Source organism: Crinia signifera, chromosome 6 (genome assembly GCF_055691185.1).
Source record: "Crinia signifera chromosome 6, ASM5569118v1, whole genome shotgun sequence".
NCBI classification, from domain to species: domain Eukaryota; kingdom Metazoa; phylum Chordata; class Amphibia; order Anura; family Myobatrachidae; genus Crinia; species Crinia signifera.
Window position 1 is genome coordinate 223,348,182 of NC_139222.1, and position 24,752 is coordinate 223,372,933.

Consider the following 24,752-nt stretch of genomic DNA (forward strand, 5'->3'; position numbering starts at 1 on the left):
GGGTCTTATTGGGTATTAAACTGACAAAAACAGATACACACTCGCAGGACAACTCAGTGCTGCATGAATCGCCCACTGCTCTTCGGCTGGTCGTCGCCTGGTTATGTCTGGTCAATAGGTTCCATTCCTGTGCAGCTATTGCATTGCTGCACGAATCACCCACTGCTCCTCAGCTGGTTGTAAACACGATCAAGCCAGATAGGGGTCTTACTGGGTATTAAACTGACAAAAACAGATACACACTCGCAGAACAAGTCAGTGCTGCATGAAACGCCCAATGCTCCTCGGCTGCACATCCTAAACATGATCAGCCCAGATAGGGATCTTTTTGGGTGTTAAACTGATGCGTCTTGTGGCCTAGTTTTTCAAACTGCCATCCTGTCTGCTGCTGCAGTGCCACTACTAGATGAGCCACTTGTTTGTGCCGCACACTTGTGTGGCTTAGCATAGTTATCCAGCTAACTCGGTGCAACCTTTTGGCCTAAAAACTATATTGTGAGGTGTTCAGAATAGACTGGAAATGAGTGGAAATTAATGTAATTGAGGTTAATAATAGCGTAGAATTTTTTTTTACCAGTTTTTATGTTTTAAAAAAAATATTAGAATCCAAAACATTGAGGGGGTGTTTTGGCAAACCCCATTAGAACCCAAAACCTGAAGGTAATCAGAACCCAAAATGCAAAAAAGTGGCCAGTGCACATCCCTAGTATAATGCATATCATATTGTGTTAGCAAGCAAACAAAACATAGCTAATTCTGGTGGTAAGTGTACAGTTCAGAGTTCATGCTAGACACAACTGTGTACTCCTTTGACACATAAGGTGAAAATACAATTAAAAATGCATACCTCCCAACTTTCTGAACACTAGAATAGGGACCTTAGCCGTGCGAGCACCGAAAGGGGGCGTGGCATATGTAAATCAGGGTGTGGTTTATGCAAATTAGGTCACACCCCCATTTTCGCCCGCGAATAGACGCTGGTCTCCCAACTACCGGCTGCGGGAGGGACGCAGGAACGTCCCCAAAAATTCGGGACACTCCCGCGTTTAGCAGGACAGTTGGGAGGTATGAAAATGTGATATACAAAAGTTAACCCTTTAACATGAAGGGTATATTTACTTGGAAATGAGCAGAAGGATCACAAATTTGTGACAGGCCACAAAATACCAGTCTGATATCTTTCCTAGAATGTCATCTTAATTTTCTGGCCTCTATGGAGCAAAGTTATTTGGCCTTTCAAGGTTTGTACATATACTCTTATGCTGATCAAATCCCATTTGACATTCTTCTTGAGTGCTTGTTCCCCTGAGTTATTAATGGTCACACACAGAAATGTTCCTTCTCATTCTAAATCAACTCACATTCTAAATGGAAGTTTTCTTTTACTGCCTGTTATCTAAAGTGGTTGAAAGAATTACTAGTTCCTAGTCCTATAATATCTTTATTATTTATAAGAGGACACAGGGAAATGATGTAAACCAGATAGCAATTCAATTAGTTACCAAAATCCATAGAGAATATCTTCTTTAAGAATAGATTTGTCATGCCATTTGACTGCCAACAAGAAACTGCCCACTTGTATTCGGATGTATGACTGGAACAGGGTCTAACTGCAGCCTAGGGGTATAGAGGGTGTCATGATAAGAAACCAAAGCTGGGTTTCAATATGTAAAGAACCAGTTCTTAAATTGGTCCTGAAGAAGTGGTCCCACATCTTCCATAACACCATCCCACCAGAGCTATCTTCATGGTATTGTGGGCCCCAGGCAAAGCAATGCACTGGGGCCCTAAAGTTATGTGGTGTCTCTCCTCCTGCTTTCAGCCATCCAGCAATTAGCATGCTTACAACCATTAAATGTTTGGCTGCAGAACAGTAGAGAATCTTTCCCAGCGGCTCTGATGTGGTGTAATTACTAATCAAAGCAGCCGGGCAGTAGTCTCTACTAGCCTCACAGAGGCACCAGCAATGCCCTGCTGGAAGTACCCTAGATTTGTGGGGCCCTAGGACAGCTGTCCTTTACGCCCATGCATTAAGACAATAGGATCCAGCAGATTTTCCATTGGTCAGGGGGTCAGCTTTCACCTCTTTTGATTGGCTTAGTCCAAATGCACAGTTTTGTCTTTGGGCCTTAGGTACTTGTGTATTTTGGCGGCGCCCATCGCATCGCATACCATAACGCATGCGATGGTATGCGATGCGACGCGATTTCGTGCCATAGTGTACGATGGCATACAATTTTCAAATTGTATGCCATTGTACATGGCATACAATGCCATACGATGCGATGCGATGCAACATTGTATAAGCACCCTAATGGGTGCTTATACAATGTTAAGCACCCTAATGGGTGCTTACAATGTTAAATGCACCCCCACGCCACCCCCCCACTATAAACGTGAACCCGAAGCGTGGCGAGCGCAGCGGTACGCATCCTACGACCTTTTCATACCCCCACTATCTACGTCGGCGTGGAGTTGAGAATAGAAAGTGTGGCGAGCGCAGCGAGCCACCGAGCCCGAAGCGTGGCGAGCGGACGCGGATACCTTCACAGATATCCGCGTCCCCTGGCGGGCTTCACAGGTGTCCGCGTGGCGAGCCACGCGAGGGGACGCGGACACCTGTGAAGCCCGCCAGGGGACGCGGATACCTGTGAAGGTATCCGCGTCCGCTCGCCACGCTTCGGGCTCGGTGGCTCGCTACGCTCGCCACACTTTCTATTCTCAACTATACGCCGACGTGGATAGTGGGGGTATGAAAAGGTCGTAGGACGCGTACCGCTGCCCCTCGCGGGCTCACTGCGCTCGCCACGCTTCGGGTTCACGTTTATAGTGGGGGGGTGGCGTGGGGGTGCATTTAACATTGTAAGCACCCATTAGGGTGCTCAAAAGCACCCTTTAGGGTGCTTATACGATTTTTCATTGCATAGGGGGTCAAAATCGCATCGCATGCCATCGGGTACATGGCATGCGATGCGTTCATCGCACGATGCTGAAATCGGGCGCCGCCAAAATACACAAGTAACGGGCCTTATTCTAGTTCACTCTTATGCTGTGTTCACACGGTGCAATATGATTGCTGGCGATATATTGCTAGCAATATATCGCCAGCAATCATATTGCTCAGTGTCTCCTTTTCATCAGCGATGAAAAGGAGACACTGCTACAGGGGGTACAGAGACAAGTCAGAGACGAAGGCAGGAGGGAGGGAGGGAGAAGCGGCACGGGGCGGGGGGGGGGCAGCTTGCATTGTATGGATCAGCCTTCCCCGTGACGTATGCTGGGGGCGGGGTGTATCGGGTACACACTGCCGCCGGGGTTATTATACAGTCAGACATGGCCCCCGTACGTTCCGCCGCTGTGTATGTGTGTCACGGGGAAGGGGGGGGAAGAGGCAGCAGCGCCGCTGATCTCTCCGGCGCTGACATCCTGCTCAGCATGCTCCTGCGACCATTAGGGAGTGCACACGGGAGCGTGCAGCTGGCGATTTATCGCCAGCAGCACTCCAAATCCCTGGCAATATGGTCGCTCAGCGACCATATTCCCAGCGATTTCACCCAATATTGCCCCCGTGTGTTCATACCATTAGAGGCAAATTCCTTCTCAGAAGGTCAAAACCATGTGCACTGCAGGGGGGTAGATGTAACAGGTGCAGATATAATTAGATTTGGGTGAGTTATTTTGTTTTGGTGCAGGGATACTAACTGACTGCTTTATTTCTACACTGCAATATACTGTAGATCTCACTTTGAAGAAAAACCCCACCCAAATCTAATTCTATCTGCACATGTTATATCTGCCCCACCTTTAGTGCACATGGTTTTGTCCATTTGAGAAGGAATTTGCCTCTAAGAGTGAACTAGAATAAGGCCCTTTGTTCCATGCTCATAACCTTGCCCAAGGGGACCCGCCGAGAAGCTGGTTTAAACTGATTATTATATGTCCTGACTGCTTTATTTTTACACTGCAATATAGATCTCACTTTGAAGTAAAACCCCACCCAAATATAACTCTCTGCACAAGTAACATCTACCCCACCTGCAGTGCACATGGTTTTGTCCATTTGAGAAGGAATTTGCCTTTGCGAGTGAACAAGAATAAGGACCTTTGTGTAGTGCATTTTAAAGCTAAATGACTATATTTTATCATTATGAGAGTATAAAACTGTGTAACATTATAACTGCCATTAACAAGCGCATATTCCCTCGCTCCCTCCGTATGCACTTTTCATAAATACGCAAATGCAAATGGCCAGCCATAATACTCTAGGGTGTGTGTAGATGCAATTCAACTTCGATTCAGTAGGAGGGCCAGCCGGGTGAACTGAATGGTGTATTTTTTCTGGATGTGGGCAAGTCCAGAGCTTGGGGAGTGTCTGAAACTGCGCGTTGCATCTATCGTGGACTACCAACCCAGTACTTGGGCCTTTCTAGAGATGGTGCCCCTGGAGTGACAATCCTAGAGTGGGGTCATTCAGACGTGGTTGCAGCAGAGTACAAGCTGTGACTTTTCTTACAGCCACTAATGCAGAATTATACTATATCTACTGAGGCACCCAACACCGCAGCTCTAATCCATTGTGGGGTGCAAGACATATCCGTATTTTTAAATTGGGGCACATGACAAAATAGCTCTGCTGGTTCTGCATTACAAAGTGGTTCTGTTTAATCTACAGTGTCTAGATAGACAGTCAATAGATTAACCCTAAATGGTCAACATGCAAAAGCTTAACATGGTCAAAAGGTCAGCATGAGTGTTTTTCACAATTGTTTTTATTTTTTTGCACTTTTTCATACTTTACCATCCACGTGGATTACAATTGAGAACGGTAAAGTGTGACAAGCGATGCGAAGCACCAGGCCTGAAGCATGGCAAGCGGAGCATAGGTATGTGTTACACTAATTGGAGGTCATTATTATCGACAGGTGTCGACCTTTTCATGATTTTACCTTTTGACCCTGTGGGTCATTTGACCCTGTCTATCCATTGCACATCGATCTTTGGATGTTGACCAACTGACTACCTAGACACTGTGGGGTTTATTTACTAAGATGAGAGTTCTTTTGAAGATGGGATGTGGCCCATAGCAACCAATAATTTGTATTTTCTAAAACAATGGTGGGGAAGAAATTTGTATTTTCTAGAACAGCGGTGGGGAAGTTCTGGCCCACGGGCCGTATACGGGTCCCGTAGCCGGTCTGTGTGGCCCTCCCACCCGCACAGCGGCTTTGCAGGGAGTCAAGTACAGGTGAAATCTTGTGAGAGGTCGGTAGCTCTCGCGAGATGACTCTAAATCTGCAGCAGCCGGACACTGGGAGTGCTATTCAGCGGCAGCAGTGGGGAACTTCCGGCCCGCGGGCCGTTTACGGGCCCCATAGCCGGTCTGTGTGGCCCTCCCAACCGCCCAGCGGCTTTGCAGGGAGTCAAGTACAGGGGAAATCTTGCGAGAGGTCAGTAGCCCTCGCCAGATGACTTCTGCAGCAGCCGGACACTGGGAGTGCTATTCAGCGGCAGCCGCCGGAGAGTGGGACGGCTGTCGCAGGGCAATTTGTAGGTGGATTTTTTAATATTTTTCATATACTGTATGGCTCCTGAAGCATTTTCCCCCATTACAAATGGCCCTTGGCCCCAAAAAGGTTCCCCACCCCTGTTCTAGAGGATAATATAATCTGATTGGTTGCCCATAGCAACATTCCATCTTCAATAGAACTCCCATTTTAGTAAATAAACCCCTGTCTTATCTAAAAATCCACACCCATTACAAAGCAGGTTAAAACCTTTAATAAAAGACTATGCATTGCTTCTGCTGGACGGCATAATTAAATGAGTAAATAACTAAAGTAGTCCCCAGTGCTGTGAGGACAACAGTAAGTAATTGCAAAGTTTGTTTTATCAGCCAACTCTTCTGCTCTGTTCATCTCTAAATGCCCCAGGGATTGAACTTGCTCCTTATCACTACTCACTGCTGCTTAATGCCACGTTCTCTCTTATCTAGTCCTTTTGCAACACGCAGAATAAGAGGCAAGATGCGATAGCAGGTAAAATCCAGAGTACAATTAGAACATGCCAAAATGAGAAAGAAGTTTAATTTAGTTATGACTCAAAACAATTTCTCAAACATCTTCCCTTTACCCTTTGTGTGTTAATAGTGTGAAATCCATGTGCTGCATTTTATATTAACTTTGACAGCAGTTGGTTTCTCTAACTAGATTCCCCAATGGGCACCTCAGGCCTTAGTCTGCTTTTAGAACCATTAGTCACAGAACTCATCCAATACAACTTACATCCAGCATATTTCTCAGCAAGATTTATTAAGACATCTTTGAGGAATAGACTACAAATTACTCAGACGACTTATGCCTGCCGCAGGATCTACATTTATAAATTTGACTAAACATTATAAAAATGTAATTTTGCTAACTAATCTTAATAAGTGGCTTTAGGCAGATGAAAACAATAATCACAGAAGAAAACACAGGTAATTATTTTCTATATAGATAAAAAAAACATTTGACATAAATGGAAGTAAAAGAAATGGTGAAATGCCTAAAACCTTAGAGAAGTTTGTTTATATTCTAATATAGCCTGATTTTTTTTTAAGGTTTTAATATTATAATGTGTTCTCATTTATAAAGTAACTGTTAGGTATTTTATGGTTTCTATATTTTTTTTAATGTATTATATATATTTCCATAAGCTAGGGGTTTTTTTTGCCACCCCTAGCTACTCTTATACCGCTTTCAGACCGCACTCCGAACACGGCTTATTGCCGTGTTCGCGGGGCCTAAACACGGGTCACGGTGCGGTCTGAAAAGGCCACCACGGGTCGAGCAACACGGGTGTTCAACCCTGGTAATGACCAGGGTTGAACACGGCTATGACCCGTGTCAAGTGCAGTGTGAACGGGTGCCTGGGTCGAGCGACCCGTGTCCCGTTCACAGTATGGAGGAGGCAGCACTGTCAGCTCCAAGTACTGCCTCCTCCCGAGCCCCCGATGACGTGCCACCGCCCAGCACCGCCCCATGGGACGTCACCAACTCGGCAATATGCCGTGTCGGTGTCTGAACTTTCAGACCGCATTGCCGTGTTGCTCTGGGGATGGGACCTGTGTCCTAATCCCGTGTGCGACACGGTATTTGCGGTCTGAAAGTAGTATTACTAATATCACTGTTACTTATGGCATATCCGTAACATGGAGCGCATTGGTTTGGTGGGCAAGGAGGCCTTTGTCATAAGCTGAGCTGTAGAGATGTTTTTGCCAAGGCAAAATTAAATTAAGGCATGTAGATGCAACTGCGGCAATTCTGTTTGACATAAGAGTAAACTTGTCTGTTTCCAGACTAATCTTTTTCACCTAGTATAGTGTAAGCCATAATTGTTGATGATGATGATTATTATCAGTGGTGGTTTTTACCTATGGGCTGCAGGGTTGCAGCCCCCCCAGGGAAAATCCGCCACTGTGTGAAGCCAGATGTAGTCTGTGAGACTGGCAGTGGCTTCTTATTGGAAGTCTGACCTGCCAGTCACCCCAGGCTTTCAGCGGAGCGGGGAGCGGCATTGCAGCAGCCCCCCTTTTCCACAGAGGTAAGAGCCGCCACTGATTAGTAGCAAAGCAAGCTTACATAAAGATGCATACAACTCTACATATAGGTTGTTATTTAGACCTGATCACAAAGCCCATTTTTTCGCAAACGAACACAACCATGCTGCGGTGCAGGTGGGTCAAATGTAACGTGCAGAGAGTTTGATATGGGTGAGATCATTTGTTTCTGTGCAGGGTAAATACTGTCTACTTTATAATTACACTGCAAATTAGATTTAAATTTCGACACACCACATCCAAATCTAACTCTCTGCACATTTTACATTTGCTCCACCTGCAGTCAGTGAACATGGTAAAAAATTAGCTTTGCGATCAGGTCTGAATAAGCAACATATGCCTGATTTCCTTCCTACTCTGCAAACAGGCTCACAAAGACCAATCGACATTGTGGCTTATAGGATTGAACCGAGAGGCGGATTTAGACCTCATGGGGCCCTAGGCACGATACTGGTTTTGGGCCCCTCTCAAACTATCCATAGCAATACAGTTAGCTGCCACCCTCACTGCACAGCAGCCCTCTGGCTGATTGGCCGGAGCCCAGCTCCAAGTCCCAGCAGTGCCTATATGGGAGCTTGAGTGGCAGTGTGTTGGGCAGCAGGACAGCCAGTAGCCCCCCACAGGAAGCCCCCACAATTCCGAAGTGACATGATGACTTCACGCTGCGTGCCAGCCAGAGAAAGGGGGCCGGAGGACGCAACAGCCGGGGGGACACCCGCTGCCACATCAGAGACCCAGGATACCCGGTGGTGCCGCACAGGGGTCCCAGCGCTGCATCAGGGAGATGCTCCTCCTGCTGCACTTCTTCTCCCAGCAGTTCCCCAGTTTTTTAGGGGGGGGGGGGGGGGCTGTCTACCTGGGCCGTCCCACAATTTCTAGTGGCAGCCCTGCCCATACTGGTCACATCTGTTCCTTCTGTAATAGGAACATTTTGCACTTTGTAAATTGTTGCTACTGACCCATTGTTTCTTTACTAATCCATCTTTGTGCCATTTATGTTTACTTTCATATTTCTTATATAGCGCATACATGTTCTGCAGCGCTTTATAGAGAATATTTTTTGAACATTCAGATCAGTCCCTGCCCCAGTGGAGTTTACAATCTATATTCCCTACCACATGTACACACACAGACATTCTATGGTTAATTTTTGTTGATAGCCAATTGACCTACCAGTATATTTTTGGAATGTGGGAGGAAACTGGAGTACCTGGAGTAAACCTACACAAGCACGAGGAGAATATACAAACTCCCCACAGTTAGGGCCATGGTGGGAATCGAACTGATGACCTCAGCGCTGTGAGGTAGTAATGCTAATCATTAAACCATCCATGCTGCCCCGACGATCACCTTGTGCTGCCACAAATAAATTCTACAAAAAAAAGATATGCCTGATTATTGAAATATAGTTAACAAACTGTTACCTCCCCCAAATATTATCAAGGCACATTTATGACAATAATATTACAAAAAATGCTATTACAGAATAAAGTAAATGACCATTTTGTGATTTTTTTTTTAATGCAAGGATGACCTGGCTGTTCTGTGTAGTACTGTCATACTTTTCCCCTAACAGTCCACTAGATGTCACTCTATCATCTACCTTCGCAATAGTCTCAGCCTGAATAACCCATAGGGGAATAAAATACATGATTTTATTTTTATTAAAGTCAAAGTTATTAGTAAAGAAACAAGAATATCCTCCCATAAAACAAGTTGATTGCACATATAGACAAACCTGTGGGAAACAATTTCCTTGATTGAAAACCAATTCTGAAGTGCCTGCAACAGAGCTTTTGGGACTATTTATTAAGCTGATCAATTTGGGAAATCATTATTATTGTTATTACATTTTATTTATAAGGCACCACGTGTTTCACAGCAGGGCAATATAACTTAACATTACAGTAAATAAATAACAAAAAAATTAGTACAGATAACAAAGAGCTGCACAATTCAATACATACCACAGCTTAGATGTAAGGAGCAGAAGAGAGCTGTAAATGAAATTAAAGAAGGGGGTCCTGCTCTGAGTTAACAATCTAGTGCAGGCTTGTCCAGCCCGCGGGCCGCATGCGGCCCAGGTTGGCTAGTAATGCGGCCCAGTGCAATTTTGCAGGCATGAACATTGATGTTTCTTCTGATTCCTGTACTTAGTCCGGTCCCAGCAGTCCTTTGCGGAGGTGCACGGGTGACGTCACCACGCACCCGCGCACTGGAGTACGGCGCTTACACTATGTCAGGCGTCGGTGGAGGCGGGAACTCTAGTCTGTGTGCAGTCGGCAGCCATAGGGAGGGAAGGACGCATGTCTGGCGGCACAGCGCTGTGTGTTGCTGGTGTCTTGGGGCGGACAGCACTGGGTCCCACTGCAGTGCTGAAGGTGGAGGGGCGGACGGTGCAACTTAATACAGGTCTGTTGGGGCATATGTGTTATATGGCACTGTGGGGACATATGTGTTATATGGCACTGTGGGGGCATATGTCTTATATGGCACTGTGGGGGCATATGTCTTATATGGCACTGTGGGGGCATATGTCTTATATGGCACTGTGGGGGCATATGTCTTATATGGCACTGTGGGGGCATATGTCTTATATGGCACTGTGGGGGCATATGTCTTATATGGCACTGTGGGGGCATATGTGCTATATGGCACTGTGGGGGCATATGTGCTATATGGCACTGTGGGGGCATATGTGCTATATGGCACTGTGGGGGCATATGTGCTATATGGCACTGTGGGGGCATATGTGTTATATGGCACTGTGGGGGCATATGTCTTATATGGCACTGTGGGGGCATATGTCTTATATGGCACTGTGGGGGCATATGTCTTATATGGCACTGTGGGGGCATATGTCTTATATGGCACTGTGGGGGCATATGTCTTATATGGCACTGTGGGGGCATATGTCTTATATGGCACTGTGGGGGCATATGTCTTATATGGCACTGTGGGGGCATATGTCTTATATGGCACTGTGGGGGCATATGTCTTATATGGCACTGTGGGGGCATATGTCTTATATGGCACTGTGGGGGCATATGTCTTATATGGCACTGTGGGGGCATATGTGCTATATGGCACTGTGGGGGCATATGTGCTATATGGCACTGTGGGGGCATATGTGCTATATGGCACTGTGGGGGCATATGTGTTATATGGCACTGTGGGGGCATTTGTGTTATATGGCACTGTGGGGGCATTTGTGTTATATGGCACTGTGGGGGCATATGTCTTATATGGCACTGTGGGGGCATTTGTGTTATATGGCACTGTGGGGGCATATGTGTTATATGGCACTGTGGGGGCATATGTGTTATATGGCACTGTGGGGGCATATGTCTTATATGGCACTGTGGGGGCATTTGTGTTATATGGCACTGTGGGGGCATATGTGTTATACGGCACTGTGGGGGCATATGTGTTATATGGCACTGTGGGGGCATATGTGTTATACGGCACTGTGGGGGCATATGTGTTATATGGCACTGTGGGGGCATATGTGTTATCTGGCACCCTGTGTCAGAATGTGGATTTCAGCTTATTTTCTGTGTCACAATGTGAATTTGTACTCATTCCCTGTGTCACATTGTGAATTTTGGCTTATTCTCTGTGTCAGAATGTGAATTTCGGCTTATTCTCTGTGTCAGAATGTGAGAAACAATGTCAAACATCTCACTAACTTCATTTCCAAGTAAATTTAATCTGTTAACTATGTTTTCTATGTTTTTTTGGGATGATCAGGTATCGTTACTGTTATTTTATTTTATGTGCGGCCCAAACCAAATTTTCATCTTCAGATGTGGCCCAGGGAAGGTGAAAGGTTGGACACCCCTGATCTAGTGGAAAGGGGCAACAGATGACATGAGGTGTTAAGCATGTGGGAGGTGGCTTAAAGGCAGGATGTAAGCAAAGGGGCTTACCTCCGTCTGGCATCCCTTTCATTCGGCCTCTGGCCTGTGCCCACTCCAATAGGCCAGGGTTGCCGACCCTCCCGGAATTTGCGGGAGTCTCCCGAAAATCAGGTCCTTCCTCCCGGCCCCCTAAAGGGTGGGCAACCCTCCCGGAATCAGGGGGACCCCCACTGAACCGCTCGATCGCAGGAAATTTATATGCCGCGGGTCTCAGGGGAAGAGGCCTGTACCGCATGACGCGGAGACGCTGTGCAAACATACGGAAGCCCAATGAGAACGAGGCTTGACCCGCATGACGCGGATACGCTGTGCAACACCCGGAAGCCCGATGAGAACGAGGCTTGACCCGCAAGGCGCAGGACGCATGCGCAAAGCGGGAATTTCCGTCAAAAGGCGGAAGTGTGCTACCAACCACTTATACCTCCTGAAAGATTGTCCAGGCGGAGAAACGCGTTGAGGTGACACTAGGGGGACATTGAAGGCTACAAACTCGCATTTCCTTGAACCTCTCGGATAAGACCGAACAAAAACAGGTCGGAGAACTATACAAGTGAGAGTAAGCCACCTAGTCCTTCCCGGATTACAAATTATTGTACCACTAAACAAATGTGCACATATAGTGGGGACTGTGTTTATATATAAAAAACTAACCTAACTAATTGGTTGTATCTGGCAAAAGGAAAAACCTTAACTGCATGCAAAAATCTAACCAGTTCATCGCCAAGGGGTGTTATGTCCTATATGTGTGTAAGTCTTGTATGTCTGAAATTGCGAAATAGGGGCGCGAGTTCTACTATAGTGGTATTTTCCAGTGTCAAACAAAATATTCGGTACTTATGTAGTATCTGGGCTGCCGATTTTTGGATTGTATGCCTTAAGTTAAGGCATACAATCCGATGCGATGCGATGCGATATCGCATCGCATCGCATCGCATACAACCAAATCGCATGCGATGCGATCCGATGCGATGGGCCCGATTTTTCACCTATTGCACCTAATTTTTAATTTAGGCTTTGGCACAGGTGGCAAAAATTGGGAGAAAGGGTATTTTAGGAGGTTAGGGAGGAGTAAAATGTGAGGGTGTTTGAGAGGAGAAAGTGCTGTTTTGAGAGAGGTGATTTTGGAGGAGATTTGGATACGGATATGGCTACAGCTTCCACGTCAGCAGAAGCGTCGTCGGCAAGGCTCTTTACATTGCCACAGACTGAAGAAGCTGCTGTTCTTTTCCTGCAGCAACATGGCCTTCTGCCCACCACAGCCACCTGCGACAACGGGCATCCCATGCGCCTGAACATGGCTGATCAAAAGTGGCGGTGTTATATCAAGGCTTGCGGCAAGAAAAAAAGTGTTCGTGCTGCGCTATTTAGTCCTGGGTGCCGACTCCCTTTTGTCACAATTGTCCGTTTCATATATTTGTGAAGCCAGGAGTTGACATCAGTGGCGTTGTGTCAAAAGGAACTGAATCTGTCAATCAAGACAGTGGTCGCATATAATGCGTTTATGCGTCAGGCCTGTGAGCAGGATATTCTTGCTCAGCCGCAGCGCAAGATTGGAGGCCCAGGAAAAGTGGTCGAGGTGGATGAGACTCTTTTTGTCCGTCGTAAGTCCAATGTGGGCCGACTACTGCCCCAGCAATGGGTGTTCGGCGGTGTCTGCAGAGAGACTGGGCAATGCTTCATGCTGCCAGTTGCCCAGAGAGATGCTGCAACCCTGATGGCTGCTATTCAAGCTAACATCGAACCTGGATCCACTGTGATGTCGGATTGCTGGCGAGCATACCGAACCACTGATTTGGAGGCGGCTGGCTACACTCATGCCAGGGTGAACCACCGCTTCAACTTTGTGGATCCAGAAAGTGGGGCACACACCCAGAACATAGAACGTTTGTGGGGTTGTGTCAAGTGGAGGAATAAGTGCCATCGCGGAACAGCTCGCAGCAATCTGACCAGCTACATGACCGAATTTGTATGGCGCAAGTCCCTAGCTGGCGATGATGTATTTGGCCGTATCCTGCATGCCTTAACATTGCTTAATAAGTCACATTAATTTGTTTGTTTGCTTTATTTTCTGTCACAAATATATCATTAATCCTTAACTACAGTTGTCATTAATGTGTCAGATGCAAGTGAGATTGAGTGAGATATGTCTTTTTCATACCCCTACTATCCAAGTGGGCATGGAGTTGGATATAAACCTGTGGCGAGCGCAGCGAGCCACCGAGCCCGAAGCGTGGCGAGCGCAGCGAGCCCCGCGAGGGGACGCAGAATACTGTTTAAGAAATCTGCGTCCCCTCGCGGGGCTCGCTGCGCTCGCCACGCTTCGGGCTCGGTGGCTCGCTACGCTCGCCACAGGTTTATATCTAACTCCATGCCCACTTGGATAGTAGGGGTATGAAAAGGACCCCTTTTTCCCATTGAATTCCATGTTAAAATAGACTTGGTCCATTTTAACATGTAATTCAATGGGAAAAAGGGGTCCTTTTCATACCCCTACTATCCAAGTGGGCATGGAGTTGGATATAAACCTGTGGCGAGCGCAGCGAGCCACCGAGCCCGAAGCGTGGCGAGCGCAGCGAGCCCCGCGAGGGGACGCAGAATACTGTTTAAGAAATCTGCGTCCCCTCGCGGGGCTCGCTGCGCTCGCCACGCTTCGGGCTCGGTGGCTCGCTACGCTCGCCACAGGTTTATATCCAACTCCATGCCCACTTGGATAGTAGGGGTATGAAAAGGACCCCTTTTTCCCATTGAATTCCATGTTAAAATAGACTTGGTCCATTTTAACATGTAATTCAATGGGAAAAAGGGGTCCTTTTCATACCCCTACTATCCAAGTGGGCATGGAGTTGGATATAAACCTGTGGCGAGCGCAGCGAGCCACCGAGCCCGAAGCGTGGCGAGCGCAGCGAGCCCCGCGAGGGGACGCAGAATACTGTTTAAGAAATCTGCGTCCCCTCGCGGGGCTCGCTGCGCTCGCCACGCTTCGGGCTCGGTGGCTCGCTACGCTCGCCACAGGTTTATATCCAACTCCATGCCCACATGGATAGTAGGGGTATGAAAAGGACCCATTTTTCCCATTGAATTCCATGTTAAAATGGACTCAGTCCATTTTAACATTGATTCCTATGGAAAAATCGGGTCATCGCATCGCATCGCATCGAATCGCATGGTCGCATGCGATGCGATGCGATCTCCCGATCCGACCCGATTTAGAAATCGGCAGCCCAGTTACTACATAAGTACCAAATATTCAAACCTAAAGATTCTTTACTATGACTGTTGTACACTATAGGGCTCTAGCGAATGGGGATGTGCCTAGTCAGGCTAAGAGTTTCCTAGACTAGGGATGGTCTGAAGGCAAAAATAAGAAAAAATATAAGAAAAATTATAAGAAAAAATGGTATGAGGGTAGTTCAGGCACAACCCAGCACACTCCATCTCTGCACGCTTTGGTGACAGAAATTGATCCAATTTATTGCAGGTTTAGTGCAATCTGGCGCAATCTATTGCTAATATCTATCTGACCAACCAGGGTGGATAAATAGATTTGTGCATTGCATATATATATATAATTGTTTGCTTTATTTGATTGTCTGTTCGGCGCAGCTCGGCGCAATCTAGTATCTAAATCAAATCTGATCAATCAGATTGGACGAACTGTTTCCATCACAGGCTTTGGAGACAAGAAAACTTAATCAATTTATTGCAGGTTTTGCGCAATTCGACACAGTCCATTGCTGAAAATTATCTGACCAACTAGATTGGACTGACCAATTTCTGCCACTAACACTTTGTGGATATTGCAGTCAAAAAGGGAATACTACCCTCATACCATTTTTTCTTATAATTTTTCTTATATTTTTTCTTATTTTTGCCTTCAGACCATCCCTAGTCTAGAAAACTCTTAGCCTGACTAGGCACATCCCCATTCGCTAGAGCCCTATAGTGTACAACAGTCATAGTAAAGAATCTTTAGGTTCGAATATTTTGTTTGACACTGGAAAATACCACTATAGTAGAACTTGCGCCCCTATTTCGCATTGCATAGCGTATTTCTTCAAAGGCTCACTGCAATCTATGTTTGTCTGTTGAACATATATGTTTGTCCTGGTTGTTTTGTTGGCAACCAAACTAGTGTGGTTACCCATTATATTTTAAAACAAAAACAGTAAAAGTTAAGTTTTAATAAACTTTATATTTCCAAGAGTGCCCCACAAAGAGAGTCCACTTTCCCTCTCCTTTTCTATTTTGATCTATAACGGACTTAGGGGAGCACCACCAGCAATAAACGGACAATTTTTTTCCCACAACAGGTCCTGTAAAAAAAGTCCAATACAGCTGGTCATAGACAACCCAGGCCGAAACCCACTAGCATGGTGAAGAGGGTCTCACTTGACCTCTGTCACTTGAAGTAGGAATAACCTTGTGCGGCTCCCAAAACCCCTTCCCTTTATCTGAAATTGGCCAATTGTTATATTTAAATTGAATGTGTTTAAATTATTTTATATTTTAATAAATCAATTTTTTATTCAGTACAGCGCTGGTCCATTCTTTTTTGTGCTACATATCCAGAAGTGGCAGAAGATCCAGATACAGCGAAAGTGGCTACCAAAGAGTCAGAAGAAAGAAGCTGAGGACCGGCGAGCGCTGCAGCATGTGGAATGCAAAAGGGCTAATGAAGCTCCCTCCTGAAACCTCTCCCAGCGGACCAGGTAAGTGGCCCCTGATGTAGAAAATGATTCAAATAAAACTAAAATAAAGCGTACTTGTGTACTTTCACGGCTCCCATCGCATGCCAAATGTAGTGGCATGCGATGGGATGCGATTTTTGCAGTTTTTAAGCATTTTTAAAAAAATCGCATGCGATCGCATGCGATTTTTAACAGAAATGCATCCAAATGCATTGAAGTTAGTATCAAACATGTTCAATGGCCCCAAATGTCATTTTTGAGGCTGTACCACCCCCACTATCAACGCGAACCCGAAGCGTGGCGAGCGCAGCGAGCCCGCGAGGGGCGTCGGTACACGTCCTACGACCTTTTCATACCCCCACTATCCACGTTGGCGTGGAGTTGAGAATAGAAAGTGTGGCGAGCGCAGCAAACCACCGAGCCCGAAGCGTGGCGAGGGGACGCGGACACCTGTGAAGCCCGCGAGGGGACGCTCGCCACACTTTCTATTCTCAACTCCACGCCGACGTGGATAGTGGGGGTATGAAAAGGTCTTAGGACGCGTACCGCCGCCCCTCGCGGGCTCGCTGCGCTCGCCACGCTTCGGGTTCGCATTGATAGTGGTGGTGGTACAGCCTCAAAAATGACATTTGGGGGTCATTGAACATGTTTGATACTAATTTCAATGCATTTGGATGCATTTCTGTTAAAAATCGCATGCAATGCGATGCGATTTTTTACTATGCGATGGACATTGTCAGAGCCGTTATTGTACACAAGTACCAAATAAAGTGATATTAAATTATTTTTAAAACCTTTTCAAAGTATTTTAGTATCACCTACAATTCTTTACCCATTGTCCATTAACTAGAGATGTGCAGGTTCTGATTTACTCTGATTTATTTCAAAGCAGGATCTTATTGGCTATCCCTAATCACATGACAGTTGTTGACAGTTGATAGCCAATAAGATCCTGCTTTGAAATCAGAGTAAATCAGAGCCTGCACATCTCTACCATGAACACATTTAGGTGATACTAAACTAATGTGAAAAAACCTTTTTCATGGTATTTAGTATTATTAATATTGATAAATATAAGTTATTGTTTTCTTGGGAGGTGGGGGGGGGTATTGCTTAGCATAGCCTTTGTGCTATGCTACCATGGCCCTTATTCAGATCTGATTGCATTACAAATTTGTTTGGAAAATGGGCAAAACCATGTGCACTGCAGGTGGGGCAGATGTAACATGTGCAGAGAGAGAGTTACATTTGGGTGGGGTGTGTTTAAACTGAAATCTAAATTGCAGTGTAAAAATAATGCAGCCAGTATTTACCATGCACAGAAACAAAATAACTCACACAAATCTAACTCTCTCTGCACATGTTACATCTGCCCCACCTGCAGTGCACATGGTTTTGCCCATTTTCCAAACAAATTTGTACTGCAATCAGATCTGAATAACAGCCCATGTTTTGTTGACATCTATACATTCAGTAATATGACAGTTTAACCAGTTGATCTCTCTACTCTCATTCTGACCACTTTACTCTAGTAATTGTAATTGCTAGCACAATTATTGTGATGTTAATCATTATTTAAATATGCCAGAAGGTAGAATAGGTAGAGACTACTAATTAATACTTGCCTCCTCTTTCGGGGATTAAGGACCTTATTCTGGTTTGGCCAAACGTGCGTACGTTCCGTATCAACATACTTTTCCCGTACGTGGACGTTGAGCGAAAGTCCACCCACAAAACATCCGCATACGGACGGTCACAAACACCGACAAAGGGGAGTGGCGTACAATTGAGCGTACGCCACCGTACACGGACGGATCTCCTCCTAGACACCGACAACTGGCGTACAACAGAGCGTACGCCACCGTATACGGACGGCTCTCGTCCGTTTTCACACCGACATGTTACGGCTATCTGAGCGTTCGCCACCTTGCACGAACGGGTCTCGCCTGTTTTCAATGGAAAACTCAGCGTATGTCACCGATCGTGAGAGTTAGCGTATGTCCGTGCACGCTGGCATACCCTTCACATATATTGCCCTCATAATCTAGCCTTTCAACTATGATTAAGCCAATTAAATGAATTATTCTAATTGTTCATCAATTATTGTTTTCTATTACCTCAATTGTCTACCTTAATGAACAGCCTAATAAAAATACATTTTAACTAAATAGTGGCCATGGCCTTAAAACATTGCTGAAACATCCTTGTAGCTGTTAGATGTGGTTTATGTATTTTTATCATAATTAAAAAAACGATGTTTGTATAAGAGTGAAAAGGTTGACACATGTCGACTTGTGTAGATTGTGTGTGCTGCTGTTTAAAGTATATAAATACACTTACTGAATGTGTATAAATGGTTACAAAATAACAGTGACGTGCGGTGAGGTTAGTGGTTGGTGAGGCACTGGTTTGGTGGAGCCAGTGATGACGGGGTTCGTGGGGATAGCTGGGTCTGGTTTGCTTCTGCGCTGACAGGCAGGTGTAGGAGCTGCCATCTGCATAAGCAGCAGAGACCAGTAGAGCAGCTTCTGTCTGACAGCGCATAAGCAACCCGGACCCAGCACTTAGAACAGACCCAGTTGTCGCTGGCACCACCAAGTCACGGTGTCTGCCCATTGGTCTGCCCACATACCTCTTCTACTTAAAAAAAAAACAAAAAACACTTGTAGCCAAATGTACTAGCTGTGGCTGTGCGGAACGCCGGCTGAACTCTGAGGTTTTTTTAAAAGGGCAATCATTTACAAGGGATGGGGTTGCTTTGTAAATGTCTGCCTCTTTAAAAGAACTTCTGAGTTCAGACAGCTTCCTGCACAACTACTGAACACAGGCTAGTACATTTGGCCAACATACTTCTTTCATTTAAAAACACACAGATACAGTGCACACTTCTATAACTTTACACACACACACACAAACACCTCTATTACTTTACACAAACACACACCTCTGTCACTTAACACAAACACACACAAACACCTGTGTCACTTAACACACACACAGCACCGTTTTTCACAGATGCTGCTTACCTAAGCAGCACAGACTGGCAGCAGTGAGACGCCATGCGAGATACAGGAGATCCCGGACAGGAGAGGGTGCGGGGTGAGAGACCGAATGGAGCACAGTGTGTTCCCGGAGCCCAGATACCAGCGGGAGCTGTCGGCCTGGCTCCGCTCCGTGCCGCCGCCCCCCCTCCCCCCAATTACATTACAGGTCGGCGGACGAGGCATACAACGGCTCGTCCGCCTATATAAACGGCACTTTTTAGTTAGAGCCTCAGTGACAGTAAGGAACGTGCTTTCTGCGTACATGAAAGCACGCCCCTGTCACTGTGGAGGCGCCACTGTCCCCAATCACATCTGCCCTCAGTGACAGGGGCGTGCTTTCATGTACGCAGAAAGCACGTCCCTGTCACTGAGGCACTGCTATAGGTGCCGTATATGCACCTTTTTTAAATGGGCTTTTGCAGCCTGGTGCTCGGCCCCTCCCACTGCCCGCCCCATTTCTAATATTATACTATAGGGAGTGGGAGGCACCGCACTTGGTGCCTCCTAAACTATTAAAAATGAAAAAAGTATTATAATAATACGAAGCATATACTTATGACACATAATATGTGTCATAAGTATTTTCTTTGTATTATTTTATTAATCATTAATGACAGGGGAGGCTCTGCCTCCCCTGCCTCCCCTGACTGCACGTCCCTGCAAAATAACTACCTTGGCATATATAAGCAGGTCTTAAAATGATTCTTACCTTAAATTAAACAAACCTTTACATGTAGAGAAGTGTAGAAAGATATGCTTCCAATGTGTTTGAGTGCTGTGTGTGGCTTGCAGGTAGTGAAATTATGGTTTGGACTTAATAGACTGCAGCATTGCTTATTACATTCAGGTGTATGTGTTTGAGTAGTAATCAGCGTTAATTAGCAGACCCATGCGTCCGCTCTCATGCGGTATCTGTAGGAGTGGTCTGGAGCTATCGTTGGCGTCCGCCTGTTTTCTGTCCGAAATGCACGGTGCTTTCGCCGATTGAGCGGTAGCAGCACCGTACATTTTTTGTGAAAACTCCAGTGTACGCCCATGTTTACACCCAGTTTCCCTCATTATTTCGGCCGCTCTCCTCAACACGCCCCCCTATGCCGCCCACAATGACCGTACTCTTTGGGACAGGTTTTTTCACACGGAAAGACCGGTCCGTGAGCGTTGTGGAGTCGTCGCGCCTGCGCATTGCGAAAGGTGCGCATGCGCAGATTAAAAAACGCCCGAACCAGAATAACCCCCTAAATGTGGGAAATTAAAAATAATAAAAACCTTTCTATATTTCTAATATCCCACATTTACTCACTGCTATAAAATATTAATAGGGATTACTGCCGTGCTGGGACTGATATGCATAGTTGGAAGGTATGTATGACACAACACTGTGACTCAATAACTACTATTACTAATACTGTGATTATTACCAAAGTGATATTAAAGGGCTGAAACCTAACAGTTATTACTAGAGACAGGATTATATGCAATATAAAAAGCTTGATATATGCATGCGAATATGCATGAAAAATACTTAAAATATGCATGAAAAGTGTTAAAATATGCTACATTAAATAATAAAAAAAAGTAATTTTGAACTTATTTATTTAAAAATCAGCATCCTATTAGTTGAAAATAAACCTCAAAATAGGCCCACAGCACCTGCAGATGTTAAGGATGTTCAGGATTTTTTTTCTTCCAGGCTGCTACAGCAGACTGCAGGGTCCTAGGCTCTTCTGTTATCAACTACACAGACCATCATCTCCAGCGCAGATGGATCAAATGTCAGCATAGCGTGTGAAAGCAGCACAGTGGAAGGCTTTCTCCCTGCGCCGCATACTCACTGTGACCCGGAGTTTCCTCCGTGCCGCCTGATGTCACAATACTTCTGCCCACCTCCTCTGCTGCAGAAGTCTCTCTCTTGGCGCAAAGTCCCAGGCCAGGGGCAGGCAAAGGTTCAGGAGCTTTGTGGCATAACCCGCCCCGTCTGACTTTTATTAAAATAGATTGGCAGCCTAGAGCAATGTCCCCCACACTGCGCACATATTGGCCTGGCCTGCATACTCTACCACTACTTGGCCAGCAGGAGGACATATCAGTGCTGTGATTCGTGGGTGGAAAGGTGGTGGGTCCTAAAATATGCACCATCACTAGATTTTAGGTAAAATATGCAATAACAAGTGAGAATGGGCAAAATATGCGAATGCATATGCAAATATGCAAATGCATATAATCCTGTCTCTAGTTATTACACATTTATCAATTCATGTGGACATCACCTTTCACACAATTGGCATGCTATGAATCATGTACTTTCACGGGAAATGGGAAGCAAAAACAAAGCTCTGTTTGTAGCGATTGCTACAGTGTACAGTGACAATTGTTAGTGTGTGTCTCCATTGGTTTCTTTAACTTTATAAGCAGGATTTTATTTTGATCTAAGAGGACGGGATAAATCAGTGCATTTGATTAAATACAATCCTCTAATTTATTTACCTAGCATATTGTGCATACATACTGTCAGTGCTTAAAGAGGTGCAGCTGCCATAGTAGCATGGGATGGGCAGCAGGTATGAGTCTCCTGTCTCATTCCGTCTGTGTCAGAGGCGTAACTCTGGGAGGCAATTGAGTCATCTGCCACAGGGCTCCTGCTCCCAGGAGGGAATTTCTCCTCCCTTGTGAGTGATAATCAGTTAAGGAAAACCCTTTCATATTGCTTCTGTGACTGACTCTTCCTGGCAGGACCATAGACGTCACACTCTCTTTATTCTAAACATACTTTTTGCCAAGTGTCACACCCTTTATTAAACCCCATGCCCTATTCCACTAGAAGCATATACTTTACATACATACATATATACATACACACATGTATACATCTACTTATATAAGTTAGTGTGTGTGTGTGTGTGTGTGTGTGTGTGGGGGGGGGGGGCACCAATATTTAACTTCCGCCACTGGTCTGTGCATATGTTTATTTCAAACTTGGCTGATAATAAATGTCAGTTTATGCAATACCCACGTTGCTTCTGGGTGAATGCATCCACTTGCACCCCCCCCCCCCCCCCCCCCCTAAAAAAAAAAATGCTTTTTCGGGATTGCAGCTTCAGATGGGAAGAGTAAAGCAAGCCAGTCACTTTATATTTTAGGTTAGGATCCAATTCCGCTGTTCAGTTTTTCTCCTTAAATACTGCTTGGTTAGAACATTAGATTGACATCAATGCAATTAGAGCAGGCATCATTTGGCAAATTGTGTAGCTCCACAATGTGCATATAATTGTGTATAAGACTATTCAGATCCATTTTTTTATAGTGTTCAAAATACAAGAAACATGCATGAAACTGATCAAAGCGGGTATAAAATAACGCATACATGATTCTGTTACCAAATAGTAACGCATAAACCACTAAATGCTTAGTCACCTTCAGCTGCTTACATAATTGTAGCTATATATAGTTATATCTTATAGCCAGTTTACCCAGGTGTTTTATGCTTCATTGCTGATAATTGAGAAGTGTGCACTGCAGACAAAAATGGAACCGATTTCTGATTGATAGAGCTGCTATCATTACAGATTATGGAAGAGACTCATGCTTTTCTGAAAATTGGTCTCCCAGCAATATGCTCTAGATTGCTTTCTTGTAAACATATCACAATATTAACACAGGGTCAGCAACGGCATTACATAAATATTTGTACTTAAATATTTGATTTTGCTGATAAGTTGGCAATGTTCCCAATCTAATTAGCAGTGTTATCCTTTTAAATATGTTATATATTCATCGGTACTTGTGTATTATGACGGCGCCCGAATTTACTACGTACACAAACGTAGTGAAATCGCATCGCATTGCATGCCGTTATGGCATGCAATGCGATTTCACAAACCTGAATAGCCCTCTACGCAAATGGAGTAGTGGGCGCCGTGATAATACACAAGTACCTATTCACCTTTCAAGGTAAGTTTTTATTGTTTCAACTATGTTTGTACTTTTGATTTTTTATGTTTTGTATTTTTTCTTGTATTATTAAAAACTTTTTGGTACTTGCTTCCTAGCACGGCGCCCATCGCATACCATAACACTAAATATCGTATACGATGGTATGCGATGCGACGCGAGGTTGTACAATAAAATATTGCATCGCATCGTATGCCATACAATGGCATAGGATGCAATCGTATACGATTTTTGATTGTACAACTGCCCTGATGGGTCCTTACAATGTTAAATGGCCCCCCATACTCAACGCCACCCCCACGATCAACGCCAACCCGAAGCGTGGTGAGCGCAGCGAGCCCCCGAGGGGCGGCGGTACGTGTCCTCCGACCTATTCATACCCCCACTTTCCACGTCGGTGTGGAGTTGATGGTAGATAGTGTGGCGAGCACAGCGAGCCACCGAGCCCGAGGCGTGGCGAACGAACGCGCAATACATGTAAAGTAATCCGTGTCCCCTCGCGGGGCTTGCTGCGCTCACCATGCTTCGGGCTCGGTGGCTCACTACGCTCGCCACACTATCTAGAATCAACTCCACGCCGACGTGGATAGTGGGGGTATGAAAAGGACATACGAAAAGGGCGTACCGCCGCCCCTCGCGGGCTCGCTGCGATCGCCACGCTTTGGGTTGGCGTTGAGTAGGGGGGGCCGTTTAACATTGTAAGGACCCATCAGGGTGGTTGTACAATAAAAAATCATATACCATCGCATCACATGCATTGTATGTGGCTCTATGGCATGCGATGCGAACGCATAAGATGCCAGAAGATGAAAATATTGGGCGCCGTGCTAGGAAACAAGTACCAACTTTAAAAAAAAAAAACTATTTTACTTTATAGATATTTTTGAAAGGCTCAGCCTGATGTTAAGGAGCTTCATGCAAATGTTTTGCCTAATAATGCTGCACTACAATTTAGCAATATTATTATTATTATAATTTTATTTATAAGGCGCCATAAGTGTTTTGCAGCGCCGTACAAAGGAACAATGCAGGGAGACAAAGCTTGGCGTAACATTGAATAAATAACAAAAATACAGTACAAATAAAGAGCACCACAGTTCAATACACATTACAGCTTGGATATAAGTAGTGAGGACTCAATCAACTTACAACTAGAGGCTTGAGGCCAATGATGGAGAGGAGTATGCGAACAAAGATGGTCACTGAGTGTTGGAGTATAGGAGAGCTGTGAGTGAAATGTGAAGAGAAGAGGGCTTTGACAACAGGAGGGAAGAGGGCCCTACTCGGAGGAGCTTACAATCTAGTAGGAAGGAAATATAATAGAGGGACATATACATTAAGCCCAAAAATACAGTCACCCGCCGTCCCACGCCCCTCTCCGCACCCCGCCCGCTGTCACAGAAATGCGCATGTGCAGTAACACAACATCGGTCCCCATGCGAACACAGCCCTGCTGCGAACAGACCTGAATAAAGTCTCATGCAGGTATTTTGCACATTTCTCAAAGAGATGTTGGCACTCAAAGGGTAAATATCCAAAATACGGGTGGATAAAA

At 45.4% G+C, this 24,752-nt stretch overlaps 1 long non-coding RNA gene across 1 annotated transcript in view; it reads left to right on the forward strand.

Annotated features, from left to right (window-relative positions):
* LOC146009021 (uncharacterized) overlaps nucleotides 1-24,752 on the forward strand; it is a 148,675-nt gene that overhangs the window by 39,986 nt on the left and 83,937 nt on the right. Inside the window, exon 2 of the long non-coding RNA XR_014444603.1 lies at nucleotides 16,048-16,226. This is a non-coding gene — a long non-coding RNA (uncharacterized LOC146009021). The remainder of the gene's footprint in view (nucleotides 1-16,047; nucleotides 16,227-24,752) is intronic.